At 36.7% G+C, this 26,298-nt stretch overlaps 1 long non-coding RNA gene across 2 annotated transcripts; it reads right to left on the bottom strand.

The window, feature by feature from the left end:
• Positions 1 to 936: 936 nt before the first annotated feature.
• Positions 937 to 11,116, bottom strand: LOC136012691 (uncharacterized). Of its 2 annotated transcripts, none has more exons than XR_010611906.1 (5): positions 11,049 to 11,116; positions 10,558 to 10,651; positions 8,952 to 9,081; positions 2,326 to 2,408; positions 937 to 1,308 (listed from the first exon to the last, which is right to left on the bottom strand). It is a non-coding gene; the product is annotated as an uncharacterized LOC136012691 (long non-coding RNA). The 2 variants fall into 2 exon arrangements; XR_010611907.1 differs by having other exon boundaries at positions 10,558 to 10,618; positions 11,049 to 11,083.
• Between the last annotated feature and the right edge of the window lie 15,182 nt (positions 11,117 to 26,298).

Here is a 26,298-nt window from a genome sequence, read left to right as displayed (position 1 = left end):
TTTTCCCTGTTTTATCAATATTAATTTTTTTTATCATCACAGATGAACTATTTATTTCTAATTTTATATAAATTATCTAGTAACACGTCCACCATATTTTACTTTATACATAGAACCACAATGCTTGATTTACTAACCTCATATGTGTTTTAAAACATGAAAAAAAAAAAAAGGACTGTGTGTTGTGTATACTCTGATGTTTGTTCTGGCATGCTGAAGAACAGAGGAAACCAGGGAAAGCTCACTAATTCTTTTCAAACTTGCGACATTGCAGCCAATATTTGATCTCCAGTCTTACATCTGGTTTATTTTGTTTGTAGTAAATTATCATTGTGGCATTGTGCCTTTTGAACAGACTTCATTGATATAAAAATTAGCTCTGATCTGGCCAAGTGAAAAATATGTAATGTCTCCTAACAATGATTCCAGCGAGAGTTCTTTAGGACCCTTTTTAAAAATAATAAGATAGATGTAACTTCAAACCAATGAATATTCAGCACTGTAGCCATTGTCCATCCAAAATAGCTTGCAAGCTAATAAGAACAAAAAAAAACCCAACAGTTCTTGGTCAGGTTTTGACTGGGATTTGAAGTGATCCAAGCAACTCACGTACATGACCAGACTTGTAATTTGCTTTCTGGACTACAAATGGCGAATTCCAGCTAATGCAGTGAGTAGCTTTAACACTGTAGAAAACATAGAAAGCCATACAAATTTTGAAAGAAATTACACAAATACAGTAACAACAGTGAAACTGGTCAAAACAGCTAGGAAAGTGTATCCATAATTCCTCTTTACCCCTGTGTAGTGTGCAGTTGAGGATTCAACTGGCAGTTTAAAAAAATGACCAAAATCCCTTTTAGTTTGTTTGAATGTACATTGCAATTTTTAATCATTCATTACTCTATTTTCACAATATGAAAGAATCAAATGACATAGAATATATCAATTTATTTTTTAATTCTAGGTAATAATCTCATATTCTTTCAGGTTTCATTTCTTTAAGAAGACTTTTCATAAGATTAGAATCTGACCCAAACTGTCCACAATTCAGGCTGATTGCCACATGCTCTAGTTAAGATATAACCAGTGAAGTCTAATGACATGTAACCTGGATCTCAGATTAAGAGAAAGAAATGCCTTCCCTCACTCCACCCCCCCACCCCCCACCCCCCCCTTATTTTTGTCATGCTCCAGACTTTCTTGTCTCATCTCCTTGGTGATGGGAAGTTATTGGACCTGCTGTCAAGACCATCACTCCAATCCCAGAAGAGGATCATGATGATGATGATACTGTCCATAACGTACCTAAGGATAAAGATGAAGGTGACAATTCAGTCTGCTCCTAAGTACTTTGGAGAGAACATGCATCTAATTGTCATAGCCTGGTTATAAACTGTTGTAAAGATATAGAGAAAAATTAAAAGAAAGAAAAAAAAAAAAAAGGAAGAAGACTTTCTTTAGAAAAAAAGCACATTATTCAGAATTACTTTTGCCTGCACCTCTATGCAACTTATGATTAGGCATCGCTGATTTACAGAAAAGTTATGTATTTATATGGATATCAGGAAGGTCTGATTCTAGTGGCTTAATAGAAAATAAGCTGCATTTATTTAAATTCATGCTCTAGGCTTTAGAACAATATCTGTCTGTCAGAAATTACTCAGATACTTGTATGGGGAGTAAATAATTTCATATTTACTACCTATGTGTGTGTGAATGTGTATTCTTCTGAACCATCTGGCACCAACTGACCTCCATGGGATGATCAGTTAAGCCAGGCAGTAGAGTGTCTGAGCCAGGTATATGAACCCGTGGGGGCCAATACTGTGAAACATCTTAATTAATGACCAGAATGATGGTCCACAGTGCACCCTCAGCAAGTCTTCAGATGATACAAAACTTGCATCAGTGGCTCATACACCAGATGGCTATGTTGCTATTCAGAAGGACCTCAAAAAGATGGAGAAATGGGCTGACAAGAACCTCTTGAAGTTTACCAAAGGACAATGACCGGTCTTGCATCTGCGGGGGAATAACCCCGGGCACCAGTACATGCTAGGGGCAGAAAAAACTCGTGACAGTGTGCCCTTGTGGCAAAAAAAGGTCAGCTGCCTTCTGGACTGTGCTAAGGAGAGCATCGATGGAAGGTTGAGGGAAGTGACCCTTTCTCTCTGCCCAGCATCTGGAGTGCTTGGTCCAAATGTGGACTTTGCACTACAGAAGAGACATAGACATACTACCGACAGTCCAACAAAGTGTCATGAAGATGATTAAAGGACTAGACTTCCTGTCAAGGGGGCTCTTACCCATGTCTATAAATACCTGCTGAGGGAGTAAAGATCATGGAGCCAGGCTCTTCTCAGTGACAGGACAAGGGGTGATGGGCATAAATCAGGAAATTCCACCTAAACATAAGGAAAAGCTTTTTTATTATGAGGATGGTCAAAGACTAGGACATATTCCTCAGCAAAGTTGTGGAGTTTTCATCCTTGGAGATATTCTAGATACAACTGAACATAGCCCTGAGTGACCTACTATAGCTGTCTCTGCTTTGAGCAAGGCTAGATGATACCCAGAGATGCCTTCCAACCTCAGCTATTATTTGATTCTGCAATGATACTGATGGTGAGTCCAATAATAAAACTGATGTATCTTTTAACACTCATTATTGTTGTCCTACCCACAAAGAAACAGAGGAAGAAAAAATACAGAATGCAACATACAATGTACTTTTTGATCTGAAATGCAGGGGTTACCTTTGAAATTTTGATGTGAAAACTTCTAGTACAAAGAGAATCTTTTCTGGGAGTTTTAAATAATGACTGTAACAAAAAAAATCAGTGTAATGGGGATGGATGGGATGGAATTCTTTTTCTTCATACTAGCCTGTATGGTGCTGTGCTTTGTCTTTGTGATGGTGATACCACTGCAGTGATTCAGCTACCCTGAACAGTGCATGCCCAGTGCCAAGGCCTTCTCTGTTTTTCATTCTGCTCCTGCCCAGGGTGAAGACTCAGAGTAGGTGAGATTTCGGGAGAGGACAGAGAGGATAGCTGACCCAAAAGGACAAAAGATATTCTATACGATATTACATCATGCTCAGCAATAAACTTCTGGCAGTGGTAAGGGTTTTTTCTAAAGCAGCTATTGCATGGAGCCTGGCTAGACATCACTCAGCTGGTGGGAAGTGGTGAGTGAATGCCTTTGCATCACCTGGGGTTTTGTTTTTGGTTTTTTACCACCCATTTTCCCTTCACTTAATAAACTATCTTTATCTCAACCCACAAGTTTTTCTTGACTTTGCCTTCCAGTTCCCTCCCCCATTCTGCTGGGGGAAATTGAGCTGGGTGGAAGCTTACCTGCTGGCTGAGTCAACCCACCAAAATGGTAGAATCATAAAATGGTTTGAGTTGGAAGGGACCTTAAAGATCATCTAGTTTCAATGCCCCTGTCGTGGGTAGGAGCACCTTCCACGAGCCCAGGTTGCTTAAAGCTCCATCCATTTAGATCATTTAGATTAAATACAGATATGAACTCACATATCTGAGAGTCTCACAGTATTAAAACAAGAATCTAGGCTAAAAGCAATTATTTTACACACATTAGCATTTGAAATTCTGCTATTTTAAGCAAAGACAGAAGTAGTATAGAGGTTTCCTGACACATGGAGCTGTATGTTGTAGCTGCTATAGTAAGATTACTGATAGAAATGACTCTCAATCATCCAGACTATTTAGATATCATTCACAAAACTGCAGCAGTTCCACCCTTGTGCTGTTTGAATATCTTATGATAGTATTCTATTTAATTAACAGCACACAACCTAAAATTACCAGTTTTGCAAAATTGCTTTTCATTTCTTTATATTTGTGTCTGAGAGACCACAGAGCCATGAACCAAAGGGCAGTGAACATGGCTTGAGGAAAAATTCAGGAGACAGCCTTACTCCTGTTAGCATTCAAGTCTCACTGGTACTGCCGAACGCTCATGGGAGAAACAAATTCATTAAATAGGCATGGAACTTACATATTACTTAGTATGAGAAGCCTACTTATTAGGGAAGACTGATTCTGTTTTTTTGATCCTCTCATTCCTGCTCTTCTTGCATCCCCCTAAATCACCTATTCCCTGAATTGATGTGCAGTATGGGTATGTGCTTATTTGTTTGTCTTCACCTGGTGCCTGAGCCCAAGGCTGAGTTGCATTTTTCAGTTATGGACAATTTCAAGTAAGAAGCATGGTATATAGCTTCATCAGTTCAGGACAAAGCTGGTTTTGCAAAGTGGGTTTCGGATCAAGTACCTGACTGCAGAATTTTCTCTGTTCAAACTTTGTAGATACTCTGCTTTAAAAGTCACATTAAGAATACTTGAATATAAGAACATTCATTAAAACATAGCACATTGCTATTATATATAGGGCAGATAGCAGTACAAAATATCCTGTTTTACTGAAAGGCTGGACCTGATGTCAGTTTTCTAGGCACTGCTAGAAATGAAGACAAAGGTCTCACTTTCAGAGATGACAGAAATGTTCTAACCAGATGCAGCTGGAACAAGACTGATTTCCCAGAGGTTACTTTAGCATCCAGTAGCTGAAATTCAAGGCACACTTTTTAAAATCTGGGCAAAAGATGCTAACTCCATTTATTCTTTGTATTATGTTTGGAACTATCACAAACATGTATCTAGACTGGTGGGTAGGCGTGGGACTGTTTCTTTATTGATACTGGTACTGATTCCTTATCCAATAGCAAAAAGGACGTTTGCATCAGTTCCTGTAAGCTACTCTGAATGTACCAAGTATTCACCAGCCTGAACACTAGTTTGTGTTCAGCTCAGGATTTATCAAGCATTAGATACTTTGCTTGGAATGAGCAGAGATTAATTTTCCCATTAAAATTAATTCAATATAAACTATTTGTAGCATTTGGGTAAATTCATTGCTTTTTCTAACTCTTGTGCCTAACTGTCTAGACTACATGAGACCATTTAAGAAAAGCCATTGCACAAGAGGGCAAATCCATCCATAGGAATTCAATTCTTTTTAGTCACCTCTGTGTTCACAAGGCATTTTTAGATACTAATGCAGCTCTTACTGGTAAACTTGAAAAATTCAGGACCAAAATGTTTTTTCTTGGCAAATGGTTAAGTTTTATATTTCACCCTTATAGTCACTCCTACTGTGCTTCCCTCAGTGGTAATGCTGAAATAGTTCTGAACTAGTAAAATAAACCTTTAAAAAGTTTCAAGCAGATTTTCTTGATTTAAAAATGATGATTTATGATTATGCGAACTAGGTTTAATATGCATTAGGAATTCAAATGCTGTTGCAATAATTTTTTAGTAAAAGCTGCTTTTTAGAACTACCTTTGCACATTCTCTCCACAAGCAATAATTCTTCATCTACAGAGTAATTTATTTCTTCTGGTTTTAATATGTTACAGATGAATGGTTGTATGTCTTTCCTGTTAGAGCATTACAAGACAGGCCACTTTTGCATTAGGCTGGTACTACAACAGATACCTGTGGTGCTCTTCATGGTTCATGTGGTACTAATTTAAATGGGAAGTTGCACATATTTCATTGAAACACTTGGTAAAGCCAGCTTTCACAGAAGGGTGCAAATGATGGACTGTTCTCTGTGTGCAGCTGAACTGCTCTAAATGTGTCAGTGAGGGTTATGGATCATTTCATTCACCCATCAGCTCTGGTCCGCTGTGTGTACAAATCACAGTATAGTGTCATCCAACAGAACATTCCTGACAATACTAGAACATTTATAGTACTGCCATTTTTAATAGGAGTTCTGCAACCCTGTTTAAATAGTATTACTTCTTTAACCCTTTAAACTCTGAATTTGAAGTAATTTTTGGTTTCCCTCTCTGTTATTTGCAGTGTCCCCAGTTTGGACTCCACTAATTTTTCTTGGTTTCATAGCTACTGGGAAAGGAAATAAGAGGCACTCAAGGTTAAAGGCAAGTTGCAGCCAGGACATATATTCAAGAAACTTTCAGTTTCCATAACTAGTATGTTATTTTCTGTTTTTTCCTTAGCAGTGATCTTTAGATAATTCAATATCCCATGAGTGTACAGTCCCTTTAAATACCAAACAGTCTACCTTCATTCTTTGTCAAGAATTGATAGAATTGATGATAAATATTACATGATAAGTGAATCATTTGTCTTTCCATTGTCAGAATGAAAAACATATTTTTTTGCAGTTTCGGGACAGTATTTTCCCATTACATAGACTTTGCAGCTGAGAAAAGAAGGAAACTTGCTGAAATTTAAAGGAATCTTTGTCAGTGACTTCTCATGGAGGGGAGAAACTGCAGAAAAGAAACCTAGTATAATTATAATTACTGTAAAAGCAAAGGCATGCATTTGTGTTTAGGATTGGCCAGCTATTTTAATGTTTACTCTTTTTATCTTACTTCTCCTGTGTTAGAATTGATCCCTCCCAGTCCTGCATAATAGACTGACAGAACTCACACTCAAGAGTAATGCTGATCAGATGATATACAAGTGTATACATTCAGGCTTCCCTTTATTCTGTGATTGCCATTTAAAATCAAGTGTTGTGAATACTTGTTTTTTCTTGAAGAAATGGTGACTTAACAAGGTGCAAGGGAGATGTTCACACTGGTGAAATTATGGTATCTTATTGACATTATAAACTCTTCTTAATCTAAAACCTACAGTCACTGGAAATTGACAGGCTTCTAACTCAGATTTTCAGGTTTCTCCTTGGACTATAAGAAGACACATCATCTGCGCTAGGCACCAAAATTATCTGTTTAAACTTACACAATATGGTTATCTCCTAGTTGGACAATTATCGATTTAGAAATCTGTGTTTAAAAAACAGGGTTTGGGATGGTTTAGTACAAATCTTGACATCTGGTAACTTCCCAAATCAGTTCACTATGCTATCGAGAGTGGTTAATTTTGGACCAATGTTTCTTCACATACCTAATTTCTGGGTTCATACCAAGTATTGTTGTTCTGCATATCTCCTAGATATATGGAAAATGCTCTGAAAGAAGCACTCTTAAAACAAAACAAAGCAGAAATAATTTTTTAATTGAACAACATAGGATTTTTTCTGAATGTGACTAAGCCTGCAAACCCATCCTGGTTAAAATTAATAATACCAGCAAATTTTCTGACACCCCTAACCATTTTCACCACTTGAAAACAAGGATCCTGGATCATCACTGGCAACCAATGTAAAAGTAAGGATATTAACTACTGAATATGAGTTACTTGTTCCCTACTAGCTCTAGTAGAGCATACACCCTTATGGACAACAATAACTATTAACATTTGCCTTACTTTTACTGTTTCAAGCAACAACCCATGCTCATGCTGTGTACATGCATTGACAGTGCACCCATAATTAAGACCATGAGGTGTTATGGATATTTTTTATTATTATTTTCAATTTATTGTTGTTAAACTTGCACTTAGCCCCTTCTCAGAAATGGAAAGGCCACACAGTGACACGTTTCTTCCCTCCTGTGGGATGCAATGGCAGCTCAAGAGGTTTGTGAAATAGGAAGAGGTGGGTAAAAACAACTTATCTCCTCGTTTGGTTGTGGGATTAAGTTGCTACTGATGATCATGAAGATTTCAGATATTTTCAACTGTAACTTTTCCTGTGGTAAAATTTACTTACTCTGTTCTCATGTCAGGGTAAGGGACAAGATCTGCAAGGTTTGATCAAAATTCTTGTCATGATTTTTAAATTACAGATAATTAGTATGTGTTTTATTTGACTTGGGAGTATAGTATAATTACTCTTTGTGTGCTCTTGCAAGCTTACAAGATTTTGCTTCTAAGCTTTTGATTTTTCTGTACATTTAAAGTTAAATAATCATTTGCTAAATATATTTGAAATAATTCAGACTGTAAAACAATAAAGTTATTAAGTTCACTGTGAGGATAGTTTTGAGTTTAGTTTTGGTCTTATGTATATGATTGGTAGAAAGTTTTTTCTCCTCCCATTAACTCCAGTGAGAGCAAAGTGAATTACTATTTTTGCCTATGTAAATTAATGAAACTCTATCAGTGGTATCAGTAAGCTTGTCAACATAAAATAACTAAGGAATTTGGTCACATTTGTGTCTTTTTGTCCCTGTGAGATTACTACGGGGTGTTTTTTATACTTTGGCTGCAACATCTCTCCTCCCAGAGATAGAGGGCAAGGGTCTATTCTTGGCTTTTGCTGATATGCATGCTGTGTTATGGAGACACTCCAGCTTCTCTGTAAATAAAACCTAACAATGCCATTCACACACACACACCCCATGTACAAAGAAAGCCATTATACTTTCCAATTTCTGGAACTAAAGTTGACAGGCAATGGCTATATGCTCTGAATATATGATTGAAATTATTTGTTAGATTAAAAATTGTAAATTACTCCATTTCACACCATGTGTAAATAATGTTTCTTTGTGCCCCTTCATTCAAGACTGTATGTTTGGGAACAGTCACTTTTTCTTAAAAAAAAAAAAAAAAATCCATTTGTTAAAAATGAGACATGATTTCTTGCCAGGGAAGCTGACAGAGAAAAAAAAATATGGTGATGGAGAATATTCTTTTCATCTGCTTCTGAATGATCACTCTGTGATGCTGCTTCTTAAATTCCCTAGCTAAAAGCCAGCCTCACTGCAGAAAAATTACTTGTATCCATTTCCCAAATTGAGTAATGGCAAGCAGAGATTCTTGGAATGTGTCTACACCTCACAGTGAAAGGCTGTGTTAGACGTACTCTAGCGCACTCTGAGCAAGCTGGTAAGTCTGTGTAGCAAGAATATGAGCATGTGACGCAGAAGCTATAAAACCACATTAAAGTAGCAAAGCCCTGACAGACAGTACTAATAAGCCCATATGCAGTGCCTCCTGCTCCAAAGATAACCCACTCCCAAATTGCTTGGGTACCTCAGTGTAGGACTTCACATACAGGCAGTCTTGTCAAATGCCACACAGGAATTTTATTCTCTTCCCTGGTTTCTGCAAGAGGAGGCTTGTGGCTTCATCTTTAGATCAGTATAGCTGGATATTGGAAAGGCTGCACAGAGATTGGGCAAATGAATAAAAACATGAAAGAATATTTTGCTGAAGGGGGATGTTCAGCACAGCTCACTAGTGCTTCTGCTTCTAAATGGCAATCTTTTTCATGGGGAGCTGCTATTTAGGAGTCTTGTATATTGGTGATAGCTACGATTTTTCCTAAAGCCACTTTTTTGTTTGTTTTCTTCTACCCAGTGTGTACTCATGCACTTTGCACCAAGTAATTGAACTATATAAACCTGTAGATAAACATGATTGCCAGCAACACATGGTTTTAAGAAGTTCAACATTATCTTGAATATGTTGTAGTGAATATTTGACAAAGCATCAGTAATGCAGGTTGTGTTTGACAAAAACAGTAATGATGAAAATTGTGATTAAAACTTTAAGGGTCAGACCACATTTCACAAATACTGATTGCTTAATTACCACTTACCCATTGACCGACATAACTGCAACAATGATCATTTGTTTTCAAATGAACATTGCAAGTTCTAAATTGATTAGCAAAACATTAAATAAGTTTTCCCTTTCCTGTTTTACAAGTGTGCATTTTTTGAGCCCGAGTACATCATGTTCCTACATCTCACACGGTTATGCAATGTGCAGGTTAGAATTAGTGGAATTCCTAAGCCATGAGAGAATTGCAAACTCTTTTCCCATTGATATTCTACAAAGGAAGTGAACTTGGAAACTAATGTGGTTTTGGAAGAAAACCTGAATAGACGCCTTTAGTGGCGTTCAGTTTTCAGGAGTTGGCATGTTGTTCAGTTTTGTCCAATTATCAATAAATAAGAGGGATTAGCTGCTGGTAATGGTGCAGTGGACAAAAGGTGCAGGTCACATGCAGTGAATTCAGAAAAGTGAGAGTGTACTTAGGAAAAAAAGCTTTTCTAAATTAGCAATAAAAAGAGATGATTAAGTTAACTGTTTAGTTTCTAAAGTAGATAAATCCTGATGATATGAATTCACTGCTGAATTATACCATGAGTGATATGTCAAGGTTCATCTAACTTTCATCTCTTACTACAAAATAATCATTTAGCTCTTCATCTAACTTGCTGCACAAAAAGCCAAGACTTTGGAAACCAATGAAAATGACCTTGAGAACTGAAACCAAAAGAGAAGATAAACAGAAAAGAAGTGAAACTACAACTGGTTAAAAAGTAGATTAACAATTTTAGTTGCTCGGTCTATTCTCCTGAAATTTGTTCTGAAAGGAAGAGTAAAAATTCTGAGTCTTTAAGCACGGAATGTGAGCTTTAATGGAAGGTGTTCAGTACAGGAAGTATGTTGATTTATGCTATGAACAGTTCCTTAGTTTTTATATTCCCTTATTCAATATCAGTTTAAGCAGTGAGTTAATTAAGAAAAGTTTGGTATTTAGAGTTTAGAGATGCAGATGCTTTGAGACTGATATTTCATACTGTCCAGAAATCTGAGGAATGATAGATCAAGAGTGATTCATACTCACAGATTAATTTGCAGGCTTCAATCTGGAGATAGAAAAGCACCTCCTTCTGTGTACATGGAATCTAGGTAACCAATAAATCCTTTCCATATTAGTTCTCCAAGTGAAGACCAGAGGAGGACACAGACATATAAGTACTCAGCAAAAGAAATATTAGCTGCTGAAGCATTAGCTAAAATCTGACATTATACATTATACTATCAACTGATTAAGCCTATGTCGTGGTTTAAACCCAACCACAAACCTCGTTCACTCACTCCCCCCCTTCTTGCCCTCCCCCTGCTCCTGGAGGGATGGAGAGGAGAATTGAAAAGAATGCAACTCCCATGGGTTGAGATAAGAACAGTTTAGTAACTAAGGTATAACACAAACCACTGCTGCTACCACCAGTAATAATGGTGCTAAAGGAAATAACAAGAGGAAAGAATACAACACCTCAGCACCAGCTGACTGATAACTCGCCCCACTCCCCCCAGCGGAGCACCGACCGATACCTCGTCCAACCCTGCAGTCCCTCTAGCCCTTCCGGGTCACTCCCAGTTGCATCCTGGGCATGACGTGCTGTGGAATGGAATACCTCTTTGGCTAGTTTGGGTCAAGTGTCCTGTCTCTGCTTCCTCCCGGCCTCCCCTCCTCCCTGGCAGAGCATGAGGCTCAGAAAGTCCTTGGCCAGACCAAACATTCAAGCAGCAACTGAAAACATTGGCGTTATCAGCACTGTTCCCAGGCCAAAAGATCAAAACACAACACTGTACTAGCTCCTAAGAAGGAGAAAAATGACTGCTGGTGCTCAACCCAGGACAGCCTACTGGACAACACATTCGCTATAGAAATTTATACACAAGTAGTTTCTATTCAGCTTATTATATGTCCCAATGAATAATATGTGCGAGGAGTGAGAAGAGAGATTATAGTATTTACAATATATTTTAATATTAAAATGCCAAGTTTTCTGCAATCTGGCCTGCTGGGCACTCTCAGTTTCTTTTCACTACATGGAAATTGATTTTTCAAGTTAGTTTAAAGCCCTAGATAACATGACAGGCACAGAAATGTCCACTGGTAGTTCTGTTGTTAAAAATAACCGGCTTAGTCAGCTGCCTCTTAAACATCCTTTCATCACGCTTGTGCTGAGGATGCCAGAAATGGAGATACCTCTGTCTGCTTTGTCTATTAGTTTTTGTCAACAAGCAGGAAAAGAAGGAAAAAAGGACAGGGCTAAGCATCTTGTTCCACCAAGAAAATAAACCTCCAGCATCCTACTGATATTCTTTACATTCCTTCTGTGTTCCCAGAATAAACATTCAAAGTCTGAGGGCATAGAGCAGATGAATGGCTGGGGGTACTAGAGCACAGCTACTGCTTTTCTTCCCATGGAGTTGACCAGAACCCCCTGCCATTTAGGGGCCATGATACTGAACTTCTAGGAGTTTACCACTTTCCCAATCAGCTACCATATGGCAATAAACCCATTTCACATAGCAAGGGATGTTGTTCATTTTTGATTAGAGGAGGTTAGAGACACATATTCCATTTTATGAACTAAAATACCTGCTGCAGTTGGCTTGTGGATTGTACTTTTCTCAGGTATATGGCCTGGAAAATGGTTGATCTGTGCCAAGTAAGTGATGTTTATCAACTTGCAGCTTTTTATGAATGCAGGGAAGAAAAATGTGTATAATAGCATTATAAAGACTTGAATCAAATCCAGACAAACTGTTCTTGTTTTCTAATCTGCAAACACGTAAATACTGTTACAGCTCTGAAAGTAGAAAAAAAGTGTAACTTTCCAAAGAAAATTCTATTAAAGTCTGTAAAGTTAATTAATGTAATAAATATGCCTGTGCTATATTAGGCAACAAACCTAACACTATTACCTATTCCTATTTTCTTCCTGGGTAACTCAGTATATCAGTATTCTAAGTCCTTGTACTATATGCAGTATATTTACTCAACTATCACCACCCAAAGCCAAGTATTTCAGCAACACACAGCAGAGAGTTATAAACTAAAAGTGATTATGACTATACATAGTAAAGTTTGGAGCCAGGATTTTCTACCTCAGTTTTATAGCAGAAGGTAGTATAAATTCCTTATTAAAAGGCTATAATTGCTGGAAGTGGCATATCATGTTTGTTTTACAAGACTATTATTGTTTAATAAAGGTAGCAATCAAGGAGATGACTGAGAAAAGTTAATGACATACATAGTTGAGAACTAAATCCTCTATAAAGTCTACAGACCATGCCTTGTGATGTCAACTAATCTTACTACTTCTTAGCCATGTTCCACTAGTTTGTAGAGGTAGCTAACTGATTCATTACCCTTGGGAGCATAGGTCCTTGGACAATCTTAAAATAGTAGATATTCCGTAAATTAAACATCCCATGTATTTTTGAGAGGAAAAAATATCCTACTTAATATATGTGTTCAGAATGAATACACTACTTTTTGTCTGAGTTTCAACAATTCAAACACCTGTCTGTTTTCTCACCTTTCTCTCCTCTCATAAGTAGATCCTTTTTTATGAAGCATCATGCTGAAGACTGCAACGAAGTTATAAATATCAACAGTCATTTTTCTTTCACTTTTAAGGAAGAGAAACAGAGCTAATCACATTTGCTAGTGGGTTTGGTGCTTTTGTTAGCTGAACATCATTTAATGGTCCGCTTTAACTGATAGTCTTTGTGCAGCATTTTCTCCCACTAAGTCTCTGCTTATGAATAGCATAGTGCTCATAACAAGTAAAGGCATACAGATCTGGGGTTGCTACCAGAATCTCTTGCTCACTAGCTGATGTCTCTGGGAAGCTGCCTCTGTCATCACACACGGAACCAAGGTAAAGAGAAGGCAACATTAATCTGCAAACTCCCATCTGCTAGGATGATTCAGGGCCTAATTTGGTGACCTAGAGATGCAAGACAGGGAGCTGAAGTGTCTAATGAAAGGTGTTTACATTTCAGTTCATACTTGTATCCTGACCGACTGAGGATTTCAGTCATGTCAGACCCAAACTTTGTATGCAGTGGCTCCTGAAGTCTCAACAAGTAAGTTAACTTCTGAATTCGGTGCTTCCACAGAGTTTCCCAAGCTGTATCTCCCTTAGAGGGATGCACTTCATGTAGTAGTTTGATTACTCACTTTTTGTTATTCCCTATTCCCAGATGTGCTAAATCTGACCCACATTTTCACTGGTCATGCTGTTCCAAATTCTGCAACATAACTATTCTGAATTTTGACTGACATCATGGGACAGCACTAAAATGTGGTTCAATATTCATTAAATATCTAGTATGCTGACAATATTTTAGTGATTTCATGATAGTTGCACCAATAACCTATGACTAAATTATTACCCTGTTCTTGATGGGGTCCTGAATGCTGAACTTTATGCCTAAGTAGAACACAGTCTATTGCTTGGCCTTTGTTACTGTCAGTTATCTCTGCATGGGGAGCAAAGGAATAGAAATGCAACGTTTTTTGTTTTTTTGTTTTTTTTCCATTATCTTGTTGCTATTGTTGTATTTGAGAAGTTATTCATAGAAACATAGACTCAACTAAGTGGGATTAAAGGCTTGTTGGGGCTTTCCCCTTTTTTTTTACTACACTGGTTGGCACTCCACAGATATTGACACATACATGTATATTTATAAATGAATATATTTATGTACGTGCATATATAAGAATTCGAGCTTCCTCTTCTATGACTCTTGCATGAACAATTTATGGGCAAGCTATATCCCTTTACTTAAAATCTCTAAACTTGACCCAGATGAGCATGGATTAAAAAAATTACTAACTATACCAACCGTCCTGAGAACTCTGCTCTTGCTAAATAGATATTAAAACAAAGATTCAATATTCCAATTTGAATAGTTTAAAACAAAACACCAAAAACAAACAAACAAACAAAAAAACCCACCCAAAAAAAACAAAACCCAAAAAAGATCTTAATGCTGGAAGTCTAAATAATACAAAACCCTTCAAAAAGAGCCATTGTTGTAAATGGATCTGCACCTGTGGGAAACATCAAAGTCAGCATGTCTTTTCCTTTGAACTTCATTCTCTTTTATCCTCCATTTTTCTTCTATATGTTTATATATAAAAATCAAATATTATTAATGCTCTGGCATCTTTCCACCAATATAATGAGTTAATCCAAGATAGAGCGATAGATCAATGAAATACTCTTTGGGGATATTATTGCAAGCAGAGGGTGTTTGTTTACTTGTTCTTTTCCAAAAGAATGATGGCAGAATTTTCAAATGTTTCCAACAGAGGTCTGCTTTCACTAAAATCACTGTTGCTTCAGATATTCAGATAAATTCTGATTGCTTCTAAAAATAACACGTGAAAGTTTCCATCAGTGGAACTTTTTCTTAGGTAGTCCTAGGACTGAGCAAGGAATAAATAGATTCCATAAAAACTGAATTCAGAAGTTTTTCTTGTTCTGGGAATAACTATGAGTGGAGAAAGACTGGGTCACATACATGGTACAGGTATATTTGATGACATCAATTTCCTGTAGTGTTTGTCCAATAGATTGCTCATAAATATTATTGTTTGTTCAGATGTTTTCTCCATGTCAGTAGTACCATTTTAGGGAATATTCACAGAATAAAGGCCACATTTTGAAAGTCTAGCAGCAAAATTGTCTTTCAAAAAAAAAAAGTCTTTCAAATATTAACATCCTTAAAATGAAGATAAATACGCATTCCATATCCATAACTCCATTATTAATTAAACAGCATTGTCAAAGTGGTCCTTTTCAAAGAGTCTAAAAAAGTAAATTGCATCAACTTTAAACAAAACTCTTGACAAAAAAGTAACAATATATTATGAAAGGTGAACATCCCTCTCAAGAAATCCATCAAAATCCCACGTACTTTTTTTCTTGTAAGCACATGTAAACTGATAAAAATAGGAACCTAATATTTAAAAAAAGTTAAAACTAAAGCAAGAAATGCCCATACTGAATGAAAAGAATTCAATCTATGAAATTAGTAATACCAAAAGCAGCTAAGAATAACATTAACAATACCAACTGTATGAATTGCTAACACACTGTTGGAGCTCATCTGCCATCTTCACATTCCCAGTCTTAGCAGGGCTGTGGAAAGAAGCTAACAGTTAAAAAAATCCATAAAACTGTCTGCATATCAATATTAAGGACGTGAGTCAGGCAAAAAAAGGTTGTATGACAGTTTCCCCTTGTTCTCTTGTTTTGAAGATCTCTTTTCCCTTGATAAGGGCTACTTTAGATGTGCCACTTTAGAATAACCTTTGTAAGTCATTCTGTTGGGAAGTCCCACTTTTGTTCAATGTTTGATTGTGCGCAATCTATCAGTCCAGATCTTTCAAGGATTAATGAGTCGAAACATACCGAGCATGCAGAGCAGTCTATCACTACAAGTAGGGCTTCTGACTCTGAAGGCCTAGAGAAAATGGTATCCTTTTTCATAGGTTACAATACTCTATATGATACTCATTTTATTTTTTCAGCTGGATCCAAAAATGTCCAGAAAAGTCTCACTCTAGCAGACTATTACTAACTCATTTGAATGCTTTCACTGAGAGGTCCTGAAGATGTAAACATAGTATCCAGTCATGAGCTATTAAATAAGCTGCATTTCCCAAAAAAGGATGGAAAGTATTTATGATATTTGCTTTCTGAACTTTCATGTGTATGAGTGCATGCTTTTGTTAACTAGAGCCATGGGTTTCTACTTTGTTGCTATGTTGCTGTCCTTCTGTAATATCCAGTGCACTACTGCACTGCCGTGCAGAGCTCTTTGATATAAATCATCTTTTTACTTTTAGCTTTACTGATGCATATTTATTTATTTTATGCATAGTTTTTGCTAGTACATATAGACATATATGAAGAAAATATATGCACTTGAAAGGAGGTTAAAGAATAAAATACAAATTACTAATTAATTTGAATATAGTGAAATCACAACAATATTGAGTGAAAAGTTGACCATAGAAATCTTTGCTATTTTTCTTTTTTTCCCCTCAGGAAGATGTAAAAAAGAAGGTATACATTTATGGGAATGTTCCTTAGCAAGTGTAATAATATAAGAAAGGGAAAAAAAAGAAGAATCAGTGATTCATTAGGAACTATTTTTCATTCTTACAAATATGAAAAGTGAAAGAAAATGCAGTAAAATCTCATTTACTCTGAAGAAGCATAAATTTATCAAGGATATTATCATCAGGGTTTGAATTTTCTTCCACAGTTAACTGGATTTCTTTTTTTGGCTGAAAAGGGAATTTCAAAGCATTATTAAAATAAAACATCATCTTAAAAAATATATATTAACCTTAATTCTTTCATAATGATTGTGACCATTAGAGAACACATTTGGAGGACAAGGTCTGGACCTTTCTTGTTTATTTTGGATAATCTGAAGGAGGAAAGAGTAAAATGCATACATATCATTATGCTTTAATACTTACGGATTACTATTATTTAATTTTCTCATGCTTAAAGAATTCTAACTGTAAGAATATCTTTAATTAGGAGTAAACACTATAGAAGATTATGAGTCATACATATTTTTCATACTTCAAGCAGATTGCAAAACTTAAAAATTTTTTGTTTAGTGTTAACTTTTAATGTTTGACTTAATTCTTCATCAGAACCCAGAAATCTATTACTTAAAATGGGATAATGTCCCAAAATACAAAATATAATGCCTTTCCCAATGGAATCTTCTTCCAGATTCTGGAGGCAGTCATGGTAAGGACATCTGAGTGGAACAATATTTCTCCAATAACACATTTCCAATGGCTGGAACTGGTTTATATAAGGATTGAGGAATTTATGCAAACAGATGAAGTGGGGAGAAAAACTTGGTTGAGTAAAGTACTATATATAATTCCAATAGTTTGAAAGTACTTGTTCAGGTTTTGATTGTTTTAAACAGTTCTTATTCAGCACAGTCTCTAATGGAAGATAATTTGAACCAGAGACAAACTCAGAAGTTTCTATTAAAACTGACTAAATAGGAGATTTGACCACTAAAAAAGTCTTCCAAGCCTGTTGAATCAGAAGGCTGTTTGGAAATGCCTATTTCTTATACGCAGTATAATTTCAAATAAATCTACATTTTCTAATGAAAAAAAATTTATTGTTAAAGATTGTTTTGAATGAAGAAGTTTTTTAATTCAAAAAATATATATTACTTCAGATGCTGCAGAGGTTTTGACTTTATTTCTTGAAGATATCATGACGGGATATCCACTTCCAGTGTTCACAAGGAGTATTGCATCAAGACTTACTGATTTTTCCTTCATATCAAAGGGTTGTGCTGCTGACCTGGAACTAGGACTCTTCAGTGACATCAATATAGGATTCATTTTAGCAATTGTATGACCTCCAGTGTTGACAGCAGTGGTTGCTACTGTTACTTTAATGAACCTGCAGTTCAGCCTGATAGGATAATTGCACTGACTAATAGCAAGCAGTCTCTCATCTTGAGCTTGGACTCAGTACCTGGTCAGATGTTAGGACAGATTTGCAGAATGAAAGCTTTCTTCAAAAGGACCATTTTTTGAAGATGCTGGACACTGCCACAGATGTTAACTCATACCCTAGGGTCTCTAACTGTAACTTCAGAGAACATAGCAGTCCCAGCTTCTTTAGCCTTTTCTCCCTATAATGTTACTGTTATGGATTCTGCATCTGTAAGACCTCAAAAGAACAGTTAGATCAAAACTAAGACATGACTGGAGCAGATGTTGCACTACTGGAGAGAAAAACAGGTTTCTATGCCAGAGAATGTTGGAGTTGGACTTTCATAATCCCACTGAGAAGTACCTTTCTTTGAGTAAAAGCTCTGACTAGAAAATGTATGAAGAACACCTGTTCAAGATTAAAATAAGATGCATATATGAACGTGTGTATATATAGGTATAGGTATTTATGTGTATATAGTATTTATAAATATAATAAGGCATTTTAAAGAAATTATTGATATTTTAACCATTTCATTATTAGTTACTACCCTGAAAACTTAAATTAGAAAGAATATACAATTATTAATGCAGAATATACTGCTTAGCCTATTCCACCAGAATAGTCAGTCACTGGGACTTTATTTATCTCTACTGCAGAGCCTGTTTAATCACACCCATATCCCCCCCACAGCTACCTCACCTGTCACTGCCACTAACAGACACGCAGCTCTGCACATGCACACAGAGAAATTCAGCTTTTTCTGCAATCAACCAAATAGCCTGAAGTGAAAGACAAACATGATGCCTGAAGCAATATGGCTTGATTAACACTGAATAGTTCTTTAAAGTGATCACATGAACTTTAATCTGAAAGATTGCTTTGAATTGTTAAGGGTAGAATCTGTTGCTATGAGAGTTGTCAAATAACTGTGGTGAATTTAATGTGTAATAGATGATAACCTTTGTCGGTTTTAATATTGAATTCCATGTTACTGATCCTAGTAAATAATCCTTACCTTCCCCTAGTGAATACCTGCTATATCCCAAAGCCCTACACAATACGCAGACGTTTTAGTAGAATGTTTTTCATGTAAAGCATACATACTGTATAGATCTGACCTCATCGCTGGTTGCCTCAGGCTATCTTCTGTATACCGTCTGTTTTCTTGATTTTCTCCTGAGGTTGTCATTATCTAAGGTTTGTAAATATTTCAGAAATTTGAGACTTGTATAACAATTGCAAATGCCATACTGCTGTTATACTGAACTTTCAGTAGCATTTAGGCATTCACTTTTCTCTATTTATTTTCTCTATTTTGGTTCTGAATGATACAAATTCTATGACGAATGATTTAGCTGTAATTGGAATTGCAATCTACTTACAGTCATTTTAACCAAAATCCTCCAGATAGATAGGCATAGTTTTGATCTCAGTTAACAAATATGCAATATGTGTTGTTACTTTATATTGTGCTATTTTCTGTTTCTTAAAGTGCTATATAGATTTTATGGATATTTTATGCAAGTTTATGCATGAAACTCAGCTGTCTGTAGAAACTGCTGACCTCTCCATTGAAGGGAAAAAAAATGCAGAACAAAAACTGAAAACCCTTTTGTCCTTTAAAAAAACATAAGAATGTAGTATGGATGATAAAGGACACATGTACTCAAAACAGATTAAAACAAGTACAAAATCAGTTCCTTCCCAGAATGTTAGTCTATATGAATTTCTTTGTATTAGAGCAGCCATTGTTTACCAAATATATTTGCTTTCATGTAATTATTTATATATACTTAGCAAGGTATCTCATATAAAGCAGAAAGCTACAGAAGCCTTTAAATTCTACTTTGAAAATTTTCTGTGGCAAGAATTTTGGCAGTTAACACTGCATTCATTTTTGGAAGTATACTCTAGTTTTATACCAGATCCTGTATTGCAGAAATAATTTACTCTGATATTAAATGAGTATTCTATTTTCATATCAGAGTCTTTATTTTTTGAATAATTTCCTCCAATATTACGTTACTATCCATAAGAGCCCACATTATTCTACTTTTGTAGTTGCCTTCAATACACTTTTATTTAAAATTCATTATATTAAAACTGTGATGATACACCACCAAATGGGACAGAGAGAAGAATACGTGTAGTGTAAAAAGGATGTATTGTGATGATAGGGAGGCTTTAAAAGGGTTGATGGATTTTTAAGATCCTGCTAAGTATTATTATAATTATTTAAGTTACTCATGTTAGGATCAGAAAGTTCATTTACATTAATACAAACTTTACAGACAAGAAGGAGAATTCCTTTAAATTTTTCTTAGCATGTTTTTTATGTCCAGTCATGTGGATTTATATACTTTATATGACACATTCAGAAGTGGATGCAATAATTTGTAAATGACATGAGAAAAAGAAATCACAGTATATTTTCTTTTCAAAATATTTAGTGTCTACAATTCATCTGTGAACCAAGTAAATCACGGCTTCTTCAAGTGCAAGGATCGAAACCAATTACCATTAGTGACCATCGGGTGCAGCCGATCCTTTCTGTCCTGTTGCCTGAATCTCAATGATCTCCCAAGTGTGCCCATGCAATTTAACAGGAAGATCAATACACCGCGGCAGTTAGCAGCAGCTCTCTTGAAGTGCTTCACAAAACATGCTACATTTCTCTACCGAATAAATGTCAAAACATTCCAACAGCTACAATTCTTGGGAGAAATTGTTCTTGTGAAACATTATTGACATACTTTAACCCACATTTCCCGCTGCTCTCCAGCTTCCTACAGGCCAGTCAATTCTGATTTGGCAAGAGCCACATCGACACGCGTCCCCTGCTGACTTTGTCTGTAGGCATGAAAGATATCACGATGTGGTGCAGAAGTCCTGGGTGTCAGGGGTCAGTGGTCTAGCTCTGACCCAAGGTCAAGGTGACAACAACCTGTCTCCTGGGACTTGTCTTCATCTCTAATATGGCCTTGGAAGCAATCAATATCACTACAGAGCCTGCTTTTCTAACAGACAGTGCCACCTGATCTAAGCATTTCAAGACTATGACTTGCAAGCCTTGCTGCTTGAAAATGTCTTCATTTTCCCTTTATACTGCAAAACATCTGTATTAGATGTGGCACTGGCTTTTTTTCATCTGTTTAATGTGGTAAATTAAATTGATTCTTTTAACTTTTTAATGGCTTTAACTTTTTAATGGCTTTCTGCAACCAGGATCACTTAACCTGGAATTGCCTGGTCTGTATATGTTGGAGGTGTTATACACAGCTCAGTACTTTCTCCCAGCATCCATTCTTTATATAAGATTTCTTCTTTTTGCTGTTCTTGCTTCCTCCTATTTGCCCCCTGTCTTCTACTAGTAACCATTTTCTTCTTTATTTCTTTCTAGCTTTCAGGGAAGCAAATCTCACTACCACATCTATATGTTGGATTCCTGTATATATATATATATATATATATATATATACACACACCTGTGTATGTGTCTGTGTGTGTGTAAAACCCGTCTTCAAATACATCCGTAAAAATATAAATAAAATGCAACATCCTTCTTGATTTTGCCAGGCCATAAAGGGTTATGCATTGTAAGAAGTAATTATGCATATGAACAAGCTGATAACTGCTGAGATAGACACTTTTATCACCTGTTTACAAGAGCTATGGTAATTTCCAGTACAACAAGATGTTGCTTTCTTCAGGAATCCGAACCATGATGCCTCAGTACAAAGTTCTGCATAGTTGAGGAGTTTTTTTGACATGTTTTTGGTTGGTGCTTTTCTCCTACAGAAAAAAAAAAAAAAAAAAAAGTCCAATCAAACTGAAGCAACCTATGGCAGATCTAAATATTTTTTTAAAGTGTGTGTTTCTGTCAGCTGAACAGTGCTACAGAAGGTAAACAGCATTGAGAATCACATGCAACCAAAATGCTGAAGGAAGGAGAAGAACCCACTCATAATGTGTCTTTAAAATGACTCAGCTACCTCATCACACCAACTCAAAATTGGGCTTCAGATCTCCCCATGATGGGCTGCTGACAGTGAAGACTGAGCAGTGATAAACACTTAAGTCAGGAAGATCAAGGTGTCCTTACGTCATGCCAGTATGTTGCCCTTGTGCTAGGCAGAAACAAAACAGAACAAAGTAAAGCAAAATCCAAAAGCCGTAATTATTGCTTTAGATGTGAGTTATAGGTCCTAATATGTCTGCAGTGTACCTAGCACAAGACCTACCTGAGGTCTTTCAAAACAGCATCATTTTCAAAGGAGAGAGGCAGATATATTTTCTCCACTCTAAAGGTCATAAGTTCCTCAACCCTTGTTAGCAGACAGTAAGAAAGTGCAGCATAAGGCTGTTTTTCTGGCTTAATCTCAAAGCACAAGCTTGTCTCTTGGTTTTATGTACAGTAAATGAACCCTGTAGGTGCTATTTAGTGGATAATTCCCCGTTAGAAAATGCAGATTCTACATCAGCTGTTTCCAGCTGCAGAGAGGAGCACAGCTAAAAGCTGAAGGGATCAGCTTCTCCATCTTCTCTCTCCTGCTTCCTTCCATTCATCCTTTTGTACCAGATTCTCTCCTTGGGTGTATGAGGCAGTTTCATTCAAGTTGCATCCAAATTTACATGCTTGTTAAGGAGAAGGGAGTCAGGCTCCTTGTCTACCCACAGCAATTCACAAGGGTGTTGCAATCTCCAAGTCCTGACATTGCTGCTTGGGGAATTTCAAGAGAAACAAAAGGTCTGGGAAGAACTTAGATGATTGTGTACGAAAGCTGGCACAAGACACTCCTGAAGCTGAACATATCTGTTGAGGAAAAGTGGAAAAAAACTCACTCCATGCAAGAGACACTGAAAAATTGCCTCAAATCTGCACCTGTGCAGTACTCATGCATTAGCCTCCAACCACTGGCTAGATGCTAAGGGCCCCAACTAATAACCACCTCTGCTGTCAGCTTTTCCTCTTTCTCACATCTCCTGCCTGCAAAAGCCTTCATTGCCTTTTATGCATGGATAGGTAGCCAACACATTCCGTGCAGCCCGTTCTTAGCATTGTACAACAGCAAGAAGTTCCCCCTCCTTGTTTACCTGTCAGGGGGTGCTTTTCTATACATGAGGCAAGTGAAAAGTAAAGGAAACTACGATCAGAGATGCAACAGAAACCATAAAACTAGCGTGTCATATGCATGGAAGAGCCTTCATAGACGCTCTGTTCCTTAGATTAGAGTTGTTACGGGCTGCCTTTGCGTACCCCAGCCTTTTGCAATACCTCTTCCAAGGCATCCAGAAGAATGAGAAGGGCAGGATCAAATTTTTGCTTTCTGTACCTTGTTGCATCTTGCTGCACTTTGATGCACTTTCCTTCAACCGCAGCCTTTCTGGAGTTCTCACTTCAGTCCATCAAGCCAGGCAGCATAATTGCAAGTGAGCTTACTTTGCATAAGGTCATAGCTGCTGGCAGAGCACAGTCAGACTTTACCCTGTTTTGGGCAAACTTTACAAAGATGCAGCTGCCTATCAGAAGTCCAGTAGTGTGTAAATCTGAGTCCTCTTTTTTGCCCTTTGCACCTTGAATGCTCAAAGCTCTCTAGAATAATCTTGTTGCCTTTTCTTTCTTGAACAGATTCTAGAAAGGAAACTTCCAGTACACAAATGGTAATGTATGTTACAGACTTTTTCTCTTTTCTGAAGCAAGGGTAGCTTTTCTCCTTATCCTTCATATCTATTTTTCTATTCATTAAGTAGAGAAAGTACCCAGATCTGTCAGGACAGAAATGCTAACCCAAAGAAAACAAAAAAATGACAATTTTATGAAAAAGAATGAAAAGGCTTTGTTTCTTACCAATTTCAGATGGAACAGCTCTTGTTCTTTCATTGAAAGAAACTTCAGGATAGTCCTGTCTTCAAATAACAAAATATGCTTTAATTGGGAACTTATAGAAGTCAGTGGATAAAAATGCAGTTGTAAGATGTACATTAAGAAAATTACATGCAGTAAAATCAGGCAGAAGCACCAGATTTGTGTTGGCAATGAAATCAATGTTGTCAAATAGATTAGTCTGTAATGTAACTCTATGTTATGAGAAGAACTTTTCGGATAGATAAAGGAAGGTAACCAGTGGAAAGTCTGAAAACCAAAACCATTTAATAGAGATATTTACTTTTTCAGTGACACTTGTGGCTGACATAGGAGCAAGGTATTTTACACTTCATCTTGGAATATAATGATGAGGAGCAGGTGAAGAGACCTTGGCATTCTCTTCACAAATTGATTGCCATGTAGCAAAAAAAGCAAAATACATACAGATATGTGTGATCAGTATTTCTTTAAATATATATATCTTTAAATCTCAGAGGCTAAATAAAATGCAGCAAACAGTCTGAGTATAATCATCCTCTCCTCTGCCTTGGAGAACTGCAGGAAACAATGAGTTCACTTGTGGTAAGGAACAGACATCTCTCGTAGCGTTAGTTGGAAGAAATATAGTGTCTGTTTTAGCATTCTTATCATATATTCCACTATCAAGTCTGGTTGGGAATGTGTCTCCTTATTAGGACCATCATCATTTGTATTTTAAGACTAAAGTAGTTTAGTTTTAGAATCTAAGAAGTTACTGAGACATCTAGAGCTAAGCTCCATTAAACTCTTTGACCTAAACCCTATGAACAGCCATTAGTTCAGCAGGAAGAACATTATTGTGCCAGCACACAGTGTGAGTACAAATCCTCTTCCCCCTTCTGCCTGCCTGCCTTCCCCTAAAGTATTAAGTTTTATATGAAAAAGCAGAGAACTATGTAAGGCCCTAATGGATTATCAAATGAAATATGATCACCAATGGTTATGTGTTATAGTTAATGTTTCATTAGTTGCAGTAAGATCAGAGAAAAAGGTTGCCTTTACTATAGTTTTCTGACTTTGTCTCAGTTCTCCAGAAATTCAGTGCTAAATGATTTGCCTCCTTTCTTTTCAATTAAAAGTTGTTTTCATCTTTCTACCTTCTCTTGTCTTTTGTCACCCCCTCATTTTCCTTAGAAACAAACAGAACTTTTTTACGGGAGCCAGTGGGTGTAAGATAGAATGAATTAAATGGTTCATGAGGTGGAGATTGCAGTCCTTCTGCTACTGGGTGACAGGGAATTGAATGACCCTGATGTCATGAATCTTTTTCAGGAAAGTGAATAGTGTTTACCTCTGATTTTCTTATGATAGTTATCAGTCAAGGGTTCTACCATCAACTCTTCTTCATGGGGACCAAGTGTGAAAGCTGATTTTTGGTGCTCCCCCCTTTTTTTAATTTTTTTTTTTTGAGACTTTTTGGGAAAAAAAATCACTCTTCACCATTCAAACAGGACCTACATTCCTGTAGGTTTCTGATTCACCTATCACATTACAAGTGATAGAGATGACACTTCTTAGTCCGCTCTTTCTCTGCAGGAAAGATCAGCAGGTGCAACCTGATGATCGCTAAAGTAAACATTTGTAAATTCACTTTGTAATTCTATGCTAGTGACTCCAGGAGATGTCTGCACTCATGCAATCTACTACTCAAGCAGGTTATTTCTTGGAAAATCATCAGACTTGTGTGTTACTTCTTTATCTTGCATTGCAATTGCATTATACAACTCTACCACTGTGGATGTATTGCTGGTACAAAACTGACTCCAGTTACAGAACTTTTTATCTTTGATTCTTGAGTGAAGTTTTGGCCTGATTTTAATAGAATCTTCTCTAACGCCACTAGCAGCAGGTGTTTCCTATTCTATGAAGTGGAGAAGCCACAGCAAAGCTCAAGAAATGCAATCGGCACCCTGCCCTGGAACCCCTTGTCTTTAATCAGGTTGAACTTTGCTCATTTGTGCTTGGCAGTTTCTCTTAAACTTATTTCTGAAGTCAGCAGTTGTGCTTCTCTATAAAATGCAGAATTTCAGAATTTGAGACTTTTCACCTGCAAGCTCAATGATAGACTGCCCTTTGAAATATCACCATGTTCTGGATACTAAAATTTAATACTTTACTTCAATCAAAAGGGACATTGGCTTATGATGTTGTCAAGACCCATGATATAACAGATGCAGAAAGGCTGACAACAGAGCAGCATGTTGCTTGTAAAATCAAGCAAAGAACTTTCCCTTTAAAAAGAACTAAGCAGGTTTTTCTCCTCTTTTAACAGCTTTCAAAGTTTGTTCAAATATTGAGTAACTGCGCACCTTTGCAAATACATAGCTTTCTTCACTGTGAAATGCTGTCTAAAAGTGCTTTCCATGTCATTATT

This window comes from Lathamus discolor, chromosome 4 (assembly GCF_037157495.1).
Source record: "Lathamus discolor isolate bLatDis1 chromosome 4, bLatDis1.hap1, whole genome shotgun sequence".
Taxonomy (NCBI): Eukaryota; Metazoa; Chordata; class Aves; order Psittaciformes; family Psittacidae; genus Lathamus; species Lathamus discolor.
Note: the sequence above shows the minus strand (reverse complement) of the source record. Positions and strands in the feature narration are given on the sequence as shown.